We start from the raw sequence: 14,277 nt of genomic DNA, 5'->3' as shown, positions 1-14,277 counted from the left end.
CCACATGACTGCCATTTACCATGTCTACTCTCAAATATGAGATGTTGGTAAAGCTTCTTGAACTTTTTCTCTACTAGTTGAAATTCCTAAGTGTTTTTGTTTGTTTGTTTGTTTGTTTTCTGTGCATAGAAATCCCTTCCAGCTAAAACTTTAGGCAAATTCGTTTAGGCCATCTTTATTACATCTAATCCCAGTCCACAAATTAACAAAGCCCAAATCTCAGGCAACTTCAAGATGAAGCTGACCTCAGTGATGAAATGTTACTGAATCAAAGAATATTTTTTGTTTTCTTTTTACTTTCAAGATCACTTTATCCACGTGTGTGTGTGTGTGTGTGTGTGTGTGTGTGTGTGTGTGTGTGTTTAAATCATGCTTCTACCATCATTTATATCTGACTTAAATAATTTGGCTGGCCAAACTATGGATCACATGTATCTTTCCAGTAGATAGGGCAGTTTTACTTTTTAATACCATGTTTCAATATGTTTATTTTTCTTGACATTTTGTAGTGACTGTCAACATCAACTTTCATATTTTAGATGTTGAAGTCATTCCAAGTAATTATCTGGCATTGTCCCCTACTTCAGAAAATATCCAACTAGTGCTCAATAATAGATTCTTGTTAGTGAAAAATCTTAGAGATCTTGCTTCTTCTTGACTCTTTTCTCTAACCACATGGTGAGAACTGTGAATTCTGTTATTATTGGCATTGCTGTACTCATAAAGGACACCTGTAGAATTATTTGAGGAGTATGACTTCCTTAGGCCACATTTAGGGGATTTCAGACAGGAGCGTGCTTTATTGCAAAATGCAAGATATTTTCTCTGAAAGGAAAGTATGCTTTCTACTTAGAAAATATACCCTCTACTTACTCTCTACTTCCTAATGCTCTCTGATTCACTGTGTCTACAAGATGACATTACAACAGTGTAGTATAAATGAATTGCCGTCTGTGTAGTTATCCTTAGCTTAGTGACATTTTTTTTTTTCTGGATGACAATTTTGTTTCTTTGTGGTTACCTGTCCTAGAGTTTTAGGGAAAGGGTGATTTTCCCCCAACCTACAAAACTTTCTTTTCATTCTCGATTCAGGATATTCAACATTGTTATCTTTGACAACCTAATGAACACTCTTGGTTTATTGTAGGCAATATTACCAGGTTTTTAAGAAAACGTATTGATGTGGTTTTAGTGCCTCTGAGACAGGGTTCAACAATAGAGACTCCAGAAATAAGGTAATCAAATAAATGTCCCAAGGACCAATAGCTTCAATCAATACTGAAATGTCAATTATTAGCTAGATATATTTGGAGGCAGATTTGTAAAGAGTAAGGGCTTTTTGGTACCTACCAAATTGCTTGTTTGCTACTTCACGAAGTTAAAGTATACCTTGTTTAGGTTAGTGCTACTTCACGAAGTTAAAGTATACCTTGTTTAGGTTAATGCTTTACAATTATAATGATTTTCACTGGATTAATGTAATTATAATAAAAATAATGGTATTTAACATGAACTGAATGAGTCCAAAGTGCTATGAATTATGCTAATCAAGCATTATTGTGATTGATGCCTTATAAATCTAAGAATCTTTTCTGTTGTTTATTTGAAGTGGTACCATTCTTAGAGAGAAGTAACATAAAGTCACACTACTTTTAGAAGCTGAGATTTGCTCCCAATCTGTACTTTCAACTCCTATCCTGGATGGCTGGATTTTCCATATTTAATTTAGAAGAGGCACACATGGTGTACAAAATGATGTTTGCATTGCATTACCTGCCAGCTTTGTATTTCTTTGGTCAGACTCTAATTTGTGGGTTGAGTGGGATAGTGTTAGAATGATTGTACTTACTGATGAGTTTAAGTCCTAAAAAAGAGGCTGTTATCTAGAAAAGGGAGGAGCCCATAACAAATAAAAGGTAGCATCAGTTAGATCTTTTATGGAAATATGAAAAAATACACACATGATTAATTCAAATTTTAAATAAACCAAAGAACACAATTGGTGAAAAATGCAGATATGTGACCCCATTTTCCTTCTCTGTTAGGGTACAGTGCAAGGAGAAGAGAGTTCTTAAGACCTGAATAAAATTTCAATATGCCAAATTCCAGGAATCCTCTTTGGAAACTTGAATATTTATATGAACTAATATTTGGCTCACATTGTATACATCATATACAACATTTTCCAAGATGAAGCCTAAACACTAGTGCATGTTGGCTTCCTTTATTAATCCTCAACTCCCTAGCCACTACGATAAAGCACTAGTTAATACCTAAGAATAGGCAGAACAGATACCTTACTCTGCCTCTCCACCTTAGCAGCATATAACTATCATAATATCATTTATTTTAGAAGTTAATGTGATATACTACACTATCTGTAGAAGTCTCATGTAGTCAAATCTTCACCAATCAACTTGAGAGGTATAAAGCATAAAATTGGAGACTATCGGAGTTATGAGAACATTACACCCAAAGTAATCAATGTCATTTACTCTCTATTGGTAGAAATATAGTCCAAGAATTGTAAAATAACTCTCTGGTTTGAGAATCATAAGTGTCATAGTTTCAGTAAAATATGTCTGATATTTCACTTTCCCTATATATGGGAACACATTATATTTTATACCTCTAAAATCAGAGTTGGAATCCCTGTCTATTGATGCTGTATAGTACTTTATATTCTGTTTAAGGAGGATTTGAAATCCTTTAAGTTCACCACTGTATTCTATATGAATAAAATATCCATATTAAGCTCTGGTATTTAACATTAAACACACTTCAGATTTTTCTGTTGGTTTCCTTGAACAGTTTGCTTCTTGTTGCTAAGGAAACAGATTTTTGCAAAGATGTAACACTGATGTCACAGGAAACCACTAAAGTGGAAATCTTTATTGTCTATCAATCTCTTGAGAGTAAGCAATTTGCTCTAATCAAAATGAATTAAACATCATTCTGGAAATGTAAAAATGCAGTATTTTAAAAATCCTTTCCTTCTGGTAACATTAATTTTGTTTATCCTGTTTATTCAAAATCAACATAAAATATTTTTGTTATGTGCTTAAATTATATGCAATTTATATTTTTATAATGCTAATTTACTGTAAATTTAATTCAAAACATTTTTAACAAAGCAACTGTAATCATGGTTAAAAATAAAACAAATTCAAAAATTAAGTTAATTTTATTTTTAATGATTGTAGTATTTTATTTTTAAAGCTAAAGCTGGATGATATTATTGCTCCTTCATTTCCATTGCTTAAATCTTTTTTGAGAAAAGTAAAAGGTGTTTCAGTTATTTGGAGTATGAAATGGCTCAGGACAGTAGCAAAGAACTTACTCTTTTTTAAATTGAGGCTAAAATCAGAAAAAAAATAAAATTTACATGTTTATTAGTAACATTTATAAGCCACTGCATTAGTCCACTCTTTCAGTGCTAATAAAGACAAACCTGAGACTGGGTGATTTATAAAGGAAAGAGGTTTAATTGACTCACAGTTCCACATGGCTGGGGAGGCCAAGGAAGAGCAAAGTCATCAGCAGGCAAAGAAAGCATGTGCAGGGGAACTCTCCTTTATAAAACCATCAGATCTCATGAGATTTATTCATTATCAAGAGAACAGGGTGGGAAAGACCCACCCTCATATTCAATTACCTCCCACTGTCTCCCTCCCAAGACATGTGGGAATTATGGGAGCTAAAAATCAAGATGAGATTTGGGTGGGGACACAGTGAAACTTTATCAGTCATTAAAATGTTTCCCATTTGGCGTTTTTGAGAAGTAGCAACATGGTAGCAGTTTTTCTAACTCTTTAATTTTAATAAGATCCAGAATATATCATTAAATTAAATGGGCTCTTTAATGTGTAGGTCACTAATTCACAGCTCAGAGTTTTAGAAAATAACTCATTATCTGAATGGATACTTTTAAGGAGACAGAGCATTTTCATTTCATGAGACCTGAAATGGTTGCACAGTGTTTGTGAGTATTCTGTAAGAGGATCAAAATACTTTTAGGGGCCACATAGATGCTTACTATGCCAGATTAGCTGCAATTACAACTGCTCAAATACTCTGAGAAAAGGACGACTGGGCTGCATCTGTGGAAGACTTGAGAAAAATGGTCACGGTGTTTGATCGGTGGGAAGAAAGCAGTGAAGCTATATTATCTTTACACATTAAAGAGATTATGAGTTCTGATCATAAAATTAACAATTTGAGTCCAGCAATCTGGCTCACATCTGCAATTCCAGCAGTTTGGGAAGTTGAGACAAGAGTATTGCCTGAGCCCAGATGTACCCTTGAAGTTGCAATGAGCTATGATTGCACCACTGCACTCCAATCTGGGACACAGAGCAAGACCCTGACTAAATAAATAAATACTTACATACATAAAATTAACAGTTTTGGAAATCAGTAAACCTAATTTAAGTTTTGTATATTTGACATTTATTTATTTATTTATTAAATGCAATCTCACCCTGTACCCCAGGCTGGAGTGCAATGGCAGATTCTCAGCTCACTGCAACCTCCGCCTCCTGGGTTCAAGCCATTCTCCCGCTTCAGCCTCCCTAGTATTTGGGATTACAGGCGGACACCATCACATCTGGCTAATTTTTTGTATCTTTACTAGAAATGGGGTTTTACCATGTTGGTCAGGCTGGTCTGGAACTCGTGACCTCATGATCAGCCCATCTCAGCCTCTTAAATTGCTGGGACTACAGGTGTGAGCCACTGCACCTGGCCACTGTTTGACATCTTTAGTACAGCTTTACATTAAAGTTTTTAGTTTATAAGTCTAACTCTTAGGGCCACAGCAAATGTTATTTGTATTTTTCTTATGATCTTTGTCACATGCAGCATTCAGTGAAAATCAGGAAATATTTCATTCTGTCCTGTTTAGAATATAATGTATTAGAGAAAACAAAAAGCATAATTTTCTATATATATCACAGTCATTATGTTTGTGCTATGCAATTAAGAAAATTGTGTAACTTGCTTGTATTGTGTTAATAATTTTCTTAACATGATTTCATAATTTAGGCAAGAGGGGGTGTCTGTGTTTTGTGTGTGTGTTGCTGTTATTAGTTTTATCTGTAGATAATTATTTTGGTTTAAACTTAGTGACTGAATGGGTTGATCACATCAATTATGCATAAAATAAGTTTCTGAAAAAGTGACAGAATGCTTGTCAAAATGTTTAACAAATAACACTCTGAGACAAAATAAATCTAAGAAAAACAAATTATTTTTCCCAAATAAAAGACATACAATTAGAAACCTGAGGTAACTCAAAACAACAAAGACCTTTTCTACATTTCTTCACTTGAATGGCTAAACTTCATCTGCATCCTTTTCTCCCCAGATCATTGTTTCTGGGATGTTAGTGGACATATTAAAGGGACTTAGAAATTGCCTTAAAATATTAAGGAAATGACTTTTCAAAAGATACTACACTTTTGAGATACTTATATGTTTAAGAACAAAGTATAAGAAAGAAAAGTACATAGATTTTATTTCTTGGTGAATCTCAGCTGCTCCATCTTTGCACTGGCAACCCCACTTACGATCTCAGTGAATGCTTCTGGAATGGTACCTTTTCATCTATGCCACTTCCCATTTACCCTTTCCAAGTGTCTCTCTTTTGTGGTTTCACTCTTCATTTCCCTCTGCCTGTGTACCAGGTTACAATATAAACTTCAGGGTGTGGAGAGCAGCACCTGAAGAACCATATTCTCATCAGACAGGTAGCTAGTTTGAAGCCTGCCTCTTCCTAACCATGAGTATGCTAACAAGTTCCTCACAACATCCATCTTATCACTTATAAGATAAACATTAAGAAAAAACAACTTACCTGTTGGTAAGTTATGCATGTAAAGCCTGGAGCAGGAGTTTGGCACATGATTAAATTCAATAAAAGATAACTGATGATGTTGATCAATACATACAGAGAGACACCCTAGATGAATCAAAGAGTTGCAAAACCTCTACATTAATTCCTATGTTGAGGATTAAAATGAGAAAAATAAATTACTAAAGAAGGTTAAGATAAAATCATTCTAGACTGATTTTACACCAGAGGGTTTCTTTTTATTTTAAAAAAGAAAAGAGATTAAATAAGTTGCATAGGTTGTCAGAGATAAAGAGCTCAGCAAGCTTTTAATTAAGTTATTTCAATTATGGAAACAGTGCACAAAGGTGCAGAAATTGTATCCTGACCTAGGAGCTAAGGACCATTTTCCTTTCCTGCCATACTATACCAAAATCTTTATGTGTTCTACAGTGATCCCAGTAAACCTAGTGCTTTAAAAGAATACACATTAAAACAGTCCTTGCCTTTATAATATCAGAATTAGAAAAATTATCTGAGAGCACACAGTGAGTGTAGTAGGATGTCATAACTAAAAAACCAAGGAAAATACCACCAAATATTTTCAAATCAACAAAAAGAAATTTTTATGTCAGAGCATTATGCTTTTAGTGTGCATTTCATTGTACTAATAAAGCTTTCATATATTTGCATGCCAAACTTGCTAGTTCCAAAGCATTTTGAACGAGTACTGTTATTAACAATTGCATGAAAAAGATAGGAAAAGATAATGTGACCCCAAACAAGCATTGGTATTTGAGAAAACTAGTAAAATCTATAAAGATATAATACATATTAATGCTAAATAATCGAAAGACACATTACACATTGTCTTAACAACAAAATTTTAGATTCATTCCTCTGAAGTAAAACTTTCTACAGAACAAATGGTATTTAAATATTTTTCATGAACTAAAAGTAACCTCTGAATTTTAACCCCATAGTAAAGGCTACAGGAAGTCATTTTACTTTGTTATCTGAAAATATTTTCTTTTTTCCCTTATGTTAGGTTTTGAAGTCTGTCTCCATAGAAACCACTTCATCAAGCAAGATCTTGAACATTTTTTTCTTTAGACGCAAAATGGGCTTGACCATATCTCTTCTTATAGTGGTATAAACAGGCTAAAAATAGCATTCAAAACAATTTTAAATGTAGGCTGATGTTTACAACATAACCCCTGTGGTCAGTAGCCAGAAAGTTCAGGAAATAGCTCTTTGATGGTTTGTCTGTATAATTCTCGGATTAGAGGCTGCTGTGACAATGTTCTTTACCTCTTCTTTCATCCCTCCTTCCTTTCCTTCTTTCTCGTATTAGTTTCTGCTGCTATAATAAAGTACTATAAACTTGGTGGCTTAATACAGCACAAATTTATTTTCTCTTACAGTTCTCAAGGGCAAAAATCCTAAATCACATTCACTGGTATAAAGTTAAGGTGTGGGCAGCACTGTTTTCCTGTAGGCTCTAGTAGGAGAAAACCTTTCCTTTGCCTTTTTAGCTTTTAGAGGACTCCTATATTCCTTGATTGGCCACCCTTTTTTTTCTGTCACTCCAAGTACTCCCTTCTATGTCATTTCTGCAGTCTTTCTGCTCTTATTCATAACTCCTATAAAACGGTAATTCCTTTTAATTATGTTCCAGCCACCTGGATAATCCAGGATAATCTCCCAATCATAAAATTCTTAATTAAGTCACATGAGTAAAGACCTTTTTGTCATTTAAGGAAATATTCATAGGTTCTGAGGATTAGAGTATGGATTTATTTATCCTAACATTCTTTCTTCCTTTTGTTCATATTAGTGTTTATCAGGAAAAAAGACACAGCGTCCTTTGTAGTCTTAGCTAATGAATAAAAATAAACAAAATTTCTCACCTGCAAATATTCAACTTAAATATGGACTGGAACACAACTAAGGAAATGTGACACAGCATCACATCACAGCAAAGACACCAGACAGCTTGCTCAGTAGAAGTTCAGAGAAGGTAACATGTTTTTATATTTACCTAATGCCTTAAATATTTGCATAGGATTTTATGTGCTGCAGCAAGGAGACTGATACGATTATGAGCTTTGCTAATTAGAAAATTAGGTCCAATGAGGCCAAGTGGCTTGCAGAAGATTAAAAAACCTTAGAATCACAAGGGCTGCAAGTTAAGTAATCTGTCTTCTGTTTTTTAAAATTATACTTAGTTGTAATTAATTTTTTAAAATTATGCTCTGGGATACATGTGCAGAACATGCAAGTTTGTTGTATAGGTATACACCTGCCATGGTGGTTTGCTGTACCCATCAACCTGTCATCTACATTAGATACTTCTTCTCATTCTAATCCTTCCCCATCCCCTCTACCCCCATAACAGGCCCTAGTGGATGATGTTCCCCTCCCTGTGTCCATGTGTTCTCATTGTTTAACTCCCACTTATGAGTGAGAAAATGCAGTGTTGGTTTACTGTTCCTGTGTGTGTTTGTTGAGAATGATGATTTCCAACTTCATCCATGTCCCTGCAAAGGACATGAACTCATCCATTTTTATGGCTGCATAGTATTCCATGGCATATCTGTGCCACATTTTCTTTATCCAGTCTATTTGGATGGGCATTTGGATTGGCTCCAAGTCTTTGCTATTGTAAACAGTGCTGCAGTAAACACATATGTGCATGTGTCTTTATAGTAGAATGATTTGTAATCTTTTGGGTATATACCCAGTAATGGGATTGCTGGGTCAAATGGTTTTTCTGGTTCTGTATCCTTGGGGAATGTACTGTCTTTCATAATGGTTGAACTAATTTACACTCCCACCAACAGTGTAGAAGCATTCTAATTTCTCTACGTTCTCTCCAACATTTGTGGTTTCCTAACTTTTTAATGATTGCCATTCTAACTGGCATGAGATGGTATCTCATTGCGGTTTCGATTTGCATTTCTCTAATGATCAATGATGATGAGCTTGTTTCCATATGTTTCTTGGCCACATAAATCTCTTCTTTTGAGAGGTGTTTGTTTATATCCTTCTACTTTTTGATAGGTTGTTTTTTTCTCGTAAATTTGTTTAAGTTCCTTGTAGAGTCTGGACATTAGCTCTTTTTCAGATGGATAGATGGCAAAATTTTTCTCCCATTCTGTAGGTTGAATGTTCACTCTGATGATAGTGTCCTTTGCTGTGAAAAAGCTATTTAATTACATTCCATTTGTCAATTTTGGCTTTTGTTGCCATTGCTTTTGATGCTTTACTCATAATATCTTTGCCCAGCTCATGCCTATGTCCTGGTATTGCCTAGGTTTTCTTCTAGGGTTTTTATGTTTTTAGGTCTTATGTTTAAGCCTTTAATCCATCTTGAGTTAATTTTTGTATAATGTGTAAGGAAGGGTTCCAGTTTTTGTTTTCTGCATATGGCTAGCCAGTTTTCTCAACACCACTTATTAAATAGGGAATCCTTTCCCCATTGCTTGTTTTTGTCAGGTTTATTAAGATCAGATGCTTGTAGATGTGTGGCATTATTTCTGAGTCCTCTGATTCCATTGATTTATGTATCTGTTTTGGTACCAGTACCATGCTGTTTTGATTATTGTAGCCTTGTAGTTTGAAGTCAGGTAGCATGATGCCTCCAGTTTTGTTCTTTTTGCTTAAGATTGTCTTGGCTATACATTTCTATGCGCCAATAATAGATGAACAGAGAGCCAAATCATGAGTGAACTCCCATTCATAATTGCTAGAAACAGGATAAAATTCCTAGGAATACAACTTACAAGGGATGTGAAGGACCTCTTCAAGGAGAACTACAAACCAGTACTCAGAGAAATAAAAGAGGACACAAACAAATGGAAAAACATTCCATGCTCATGGATAAAAAGAATTAATATCATGAAAATGGCCATATTGCTCAAAGTAATTTATAAATTCAATGGTATCCCCATCAAGTTACTATCGACTTTCTTTACAGAATTATTTAAAAAACTATACATTTCATATGGAACCAAAAAAAGCTTCCTGAGTGCTTTTTTATCATTATAGTTGAAGACTGTCAGCTATGAAGAGTGTAGTGAGAAGTATTTGTACAAATGAGTTTTAAAATGCAGATTTTGGGGAGATATATATATATATATATATATATATATATATATATATAGCTTCTTTTATATTTTTTAAGAATCTATGCTAACACAGGCTTAGATTTTGAATAATATGTTAAATTATGTCTTGGAGAAATTGCTTTTCACTCTACCTACATTGGATTAAAAAAAACTTACGGTAAATCTTTGATAATTGTACAAATGTCTAACAGAAAACAAAAATAAATCAATTGTGATCCCGCCCAGCAGATAAGTGTTTTTCTTGGCATGATTAATTCATATTGTATCTCCTATGGATTTTTTTTTACAAATACATCTGAGTTTTGTTTGTTTTATTTTGCAGAACTGAAAATGTATTGCTATCTCATTTTGCATTATTAGAAACAAGATAGTTATAAATGTTTGGTTATATGAAATAATTCTAATAGGTTAGTAATTAGGTTATATTGCATGCATATAAGATTATATTTAATATATAAAAAGCAAAGTGAAATTGTACATCAGATGCTCCATGCTAAGATACAATTTTCAAAGCCAACCACTATCCATTAGAATTATTTCATCAGTTTTCTGGGAATGCCCATTTCCTTGGCATTTTATCAGTATTGGATATACACTTTTCAATGTTTCAATTAAATGATCTAATATACTATTTATTTGTTGTTATAATTTTCTTTATTTTGATGACAATCATAAGGAAGAACTTTCTTTTGTCTCTGTTTATTAGTTATTGAGAATTGTTCTTTAATATCCTTTGCCCATTTTTTAATTTGTTGAATTTTTAAATCAATATTAATATGAATTAGTATTACCAAACCTTAGCAACCTGGTGTACAGAGCTCTCAAATCGGACATTTTGCTGTCACCAGTCAAAAGCTGCTTTTTTTTTTTTTTATTTTAAGAAAGAAAAAAACAACACTCACCTTTGGTTAGTCATTTTCAAGAATCATTAATTATATGTTTATATGATAAATATATTTACTGTTTTAAATAGTTTTTCCTCATGTAGTTAATATTAAATGTTCTATAATGCTACATTTAATTATGAGAAAAAGTGTAGTTATACAAATTGTAGGCCACATGAAATCTTCTTATATATACAAAATATAGGATTCTAATAATATAGCTGTGTGTTCAATGGCTTTGTTAACTCTAGGCTGGTTATAGGTAGAATGGGAGGAATCTTTCCTTCTTACCTCAAATTCTCTTATTAGTCTTTTTCAAACCCTCTTCCAAGGAGGCTTTCTGAAATCATCTGTGCTTCCCAATCCACACCCTTCCCACAAATACACAATATGCCTGTTGTTATGTTAGCCCAGTAGGTGCTTGAGTCTGTGCAGAAACAGATTAACACAAAACACGTAGGATGTTAAGTTTATAGCTTGGGGTATCCATTAAAGTCACATGTTGGAGTGAGGCTCTTTTATGAATCTGGAAACCGTGCAAACCACTCTCCAATGCTGACACCCTCTGAACAAATCATCTCATTATTCAAAATTCAACTATAATGTCACTTTCTAAGGAAAGTCCTCTCTAATGCCCCTTATCAAGCCATTCTATTTCTGTTTTTCTCATAGCCCAATTTATATTTCTTCATCAGTCATCAAAATTTTGTCATTTGTATAAAACTTTAGTTATTATTTAACATGCCCATATTACTATAAGAATTTGTTATATGCCTAACTCATACAAGGATGAAAACAAGAATATTTGTTGAGTAAATAGAGGACCTTATTTGAGATATATGACTGAATTTATTACCTCCTAGATGTGTCTTACAATTTTTTTCTAAAAATTTAGTCATCACTTTCACCTGAACAGACTCCACACTGCATTTATGTGTTTAACAAAAGAAATAACGCTGATTATAATAATTTTACAGTGTGAAATTTCAAAGTAGCATTTTTGTCTTAGTCCGTTTAGACTGCTATATATCATAGTCATAGACTACGGGGTTTAAAAACAATGAACCATATTTCTCACAGTTCTAGAGGCTGGGAAGACAAAGAATAAAGCTCAGGAAGATTTGGCATTTGGTGAGGATTCATTTCCTTGTGAATGGTGCCTTCACACTGGGCTCACATGATGCAAGTGGCTGATTAGCTTTCTGGAGATCTATTTTTTAATGGTGCTGATTCCAGTTATAAGAGCTCCCAAGGACCTAATCTTCTAATACTGTTATCTTAGGGCATAGGATTTCGATATATAAATTTCAAGGGAACCCAAACAATTCATAGCATGTTGTTAATCATTCAATAAAAGTTACTTAACTGTGAATACATATATAAAATGTTTTATGAAAACATTGAATAGGAAAAGCAATAATAGGCTTTTAATTCAGACTATATTGTTAAGAATAATAAAGGAAGAACTATAATAGATACACAAAGAGATAACTTTTAGATCAGATGAGATATTTAATACATAGAAAAATTCAGTCTTACTGGGTATGGAGCAGATTTTTTTATTTAACGTAAAAGAAAAATCATGGTTATTGTCTATTTTTCTAGAAGCTTTTATTTCATTATCCTGATATAAAGGATCAATTCTACATTTCTCACTAATTAAGAAAAAAAAAAGATTTGTTAGAGTTGTTGGTCTACTAATGTTTCATACGAAAGTAACATAAAGAATGGTACAAAAAATCAGGCTCAATTTTGAATGTGTCTTTCTTGGAAATCATTAGATTTTATTACAGCCTAAAGCATTAAATATTACCTTTTGTCTCTACCTTAGTTTGTACAGAAATATAATATTTTTAGATGAAATTTTAGGTCATTGAAATTTTCAACAAAATAGAATTGTCTAGAATCGAACTTTTCCTCTAATGTGTTGAAGCAGTATAAAGCAACATTAAACAACACGGATGAGTAAATAAGATAGACCTGATTCAACTGTAGTCTCTGATCACTAGCGCATTTGTGAAGTTAGGAAAACTAAATATATTCTCTAAACCTTGATTTTCTATAAATGGGCAGAAATATTAGATGACCCTCATAGCGTTTTGTTTTTTTTTTTTTTTTTTTTTGAATATTGAATGAGATAAGACTAAACACTAAGGACATGGCCTGGGACAAAGGCACTTAGGAAAATTATCTTTGAGAAAGCAGTAAGTAAAAGCAAAGATGCTCAGACATGGTGGCTCACACTTGTAGTCTCAGCAGTTTCCCAGGCTGAGGTGGGAGGATATCTTGAGCCCAGTAGTTTAAGACCAGCCGGGAGACATATTCAAACTCTGCCTCTACAAAAAGTTTAAAAAATTATTAGTTGGTTGTGGTGGCTTGCGCCTGTAGTCCCAGCTACTCAGGAGGCTGAGGTGGAAGGATCCCTTGAGCCTGGGAGGTCGATGTTACAGTGAGCCATGATTGTGTCACTACATTTCAGCCTCAGTGACAGACCAAGACTCACTCACAAAAAGATTAAAAAAGAGAGGGGATCATGGTGGACGGGAGGCAGAACTAGATTCCATCTCTGACTCGGATTGACAGAATAGCGTGTCGAGGTTCGCATCATGAATTGTTGCTCCAGAATAACTGCAGGAATAAATTCTGAAACCTAAGAGGACCCACAGACCCCCTGAAAGAAGCAGATCATTTCTGCAGGACCCAGGAGACACCCCAGATACTTTGAGTGCCCAGACTGTGGAAGCCGGAAAGGGAGATTATCTGCCCCAGAATACACACCCCACTGGGGAAACTGAAAAAAGAAAGGGGAGACAATTTTGACCTTTCCTGGAGCTGAGTCAATTTAGAGACCTGAGCAAAGTACCAGGGTAGGGAAAGCAGCAAAAGCCCTGGGAACTTGCTGGGTCCCCTAACAAGTTGTTTTTGCCTGGCTTCACTGGGGCCTCCAGAGGTGCTTGGAAACGGCCAAAGGGAGAAGAAAATCTCCAGCTGAACCTTGTAACAATTGAACTGATGGAGAAGCCTCCTGGTCAGAACTCAGAGCAAAGCATGAATCTGGTGTGACTCCACAGGTGGGGGAAAAAAAAAAAAAAAGCCATATTTGTTTTTGCAGCTGGGAGACAGGTATCCTAGGACAAGCTCCCAGCTCTGCTTGCCCACTGCCTGGAAACAGATTCAGTGCTGTTGGGTGGGGCACAGTGGGAATGAGACTAGCCCTTGGGATTGCTTGGAAGCTGAGTGAGACCTGTGACTGCCAGCTTTTCCCCATTTCCCTCACAACATGCATGACATAGTAGAGACAGTTGACATTCTCCCAGGGACATAACTCCATTGAACTAGGAACCTTACCCCAAACCCTCACAGCAGCCACAGCATGAACTGCTCAAGGATAATCTAATTTCAGATATACCTAGCCCTGCCACCACTCAATGGT

This window comes from Saimiri boliviensis, chromosome 3 (assembly GCF_048565385.1).
Source record: "Saimiri boliviensis isolate mSaiBol1 chromosome 3, mSaiBol1.pri, whole genome shotgun sequence".
Classification (NCBI taxonomy): Eukaryota; Metazoa; Chordata; class Mammalia; order Primates; family Cebidae; genus Saimiri; species Saimiri boliviensis.
This window is presented reverse-complemented; position numbering follows the sequence as displayed.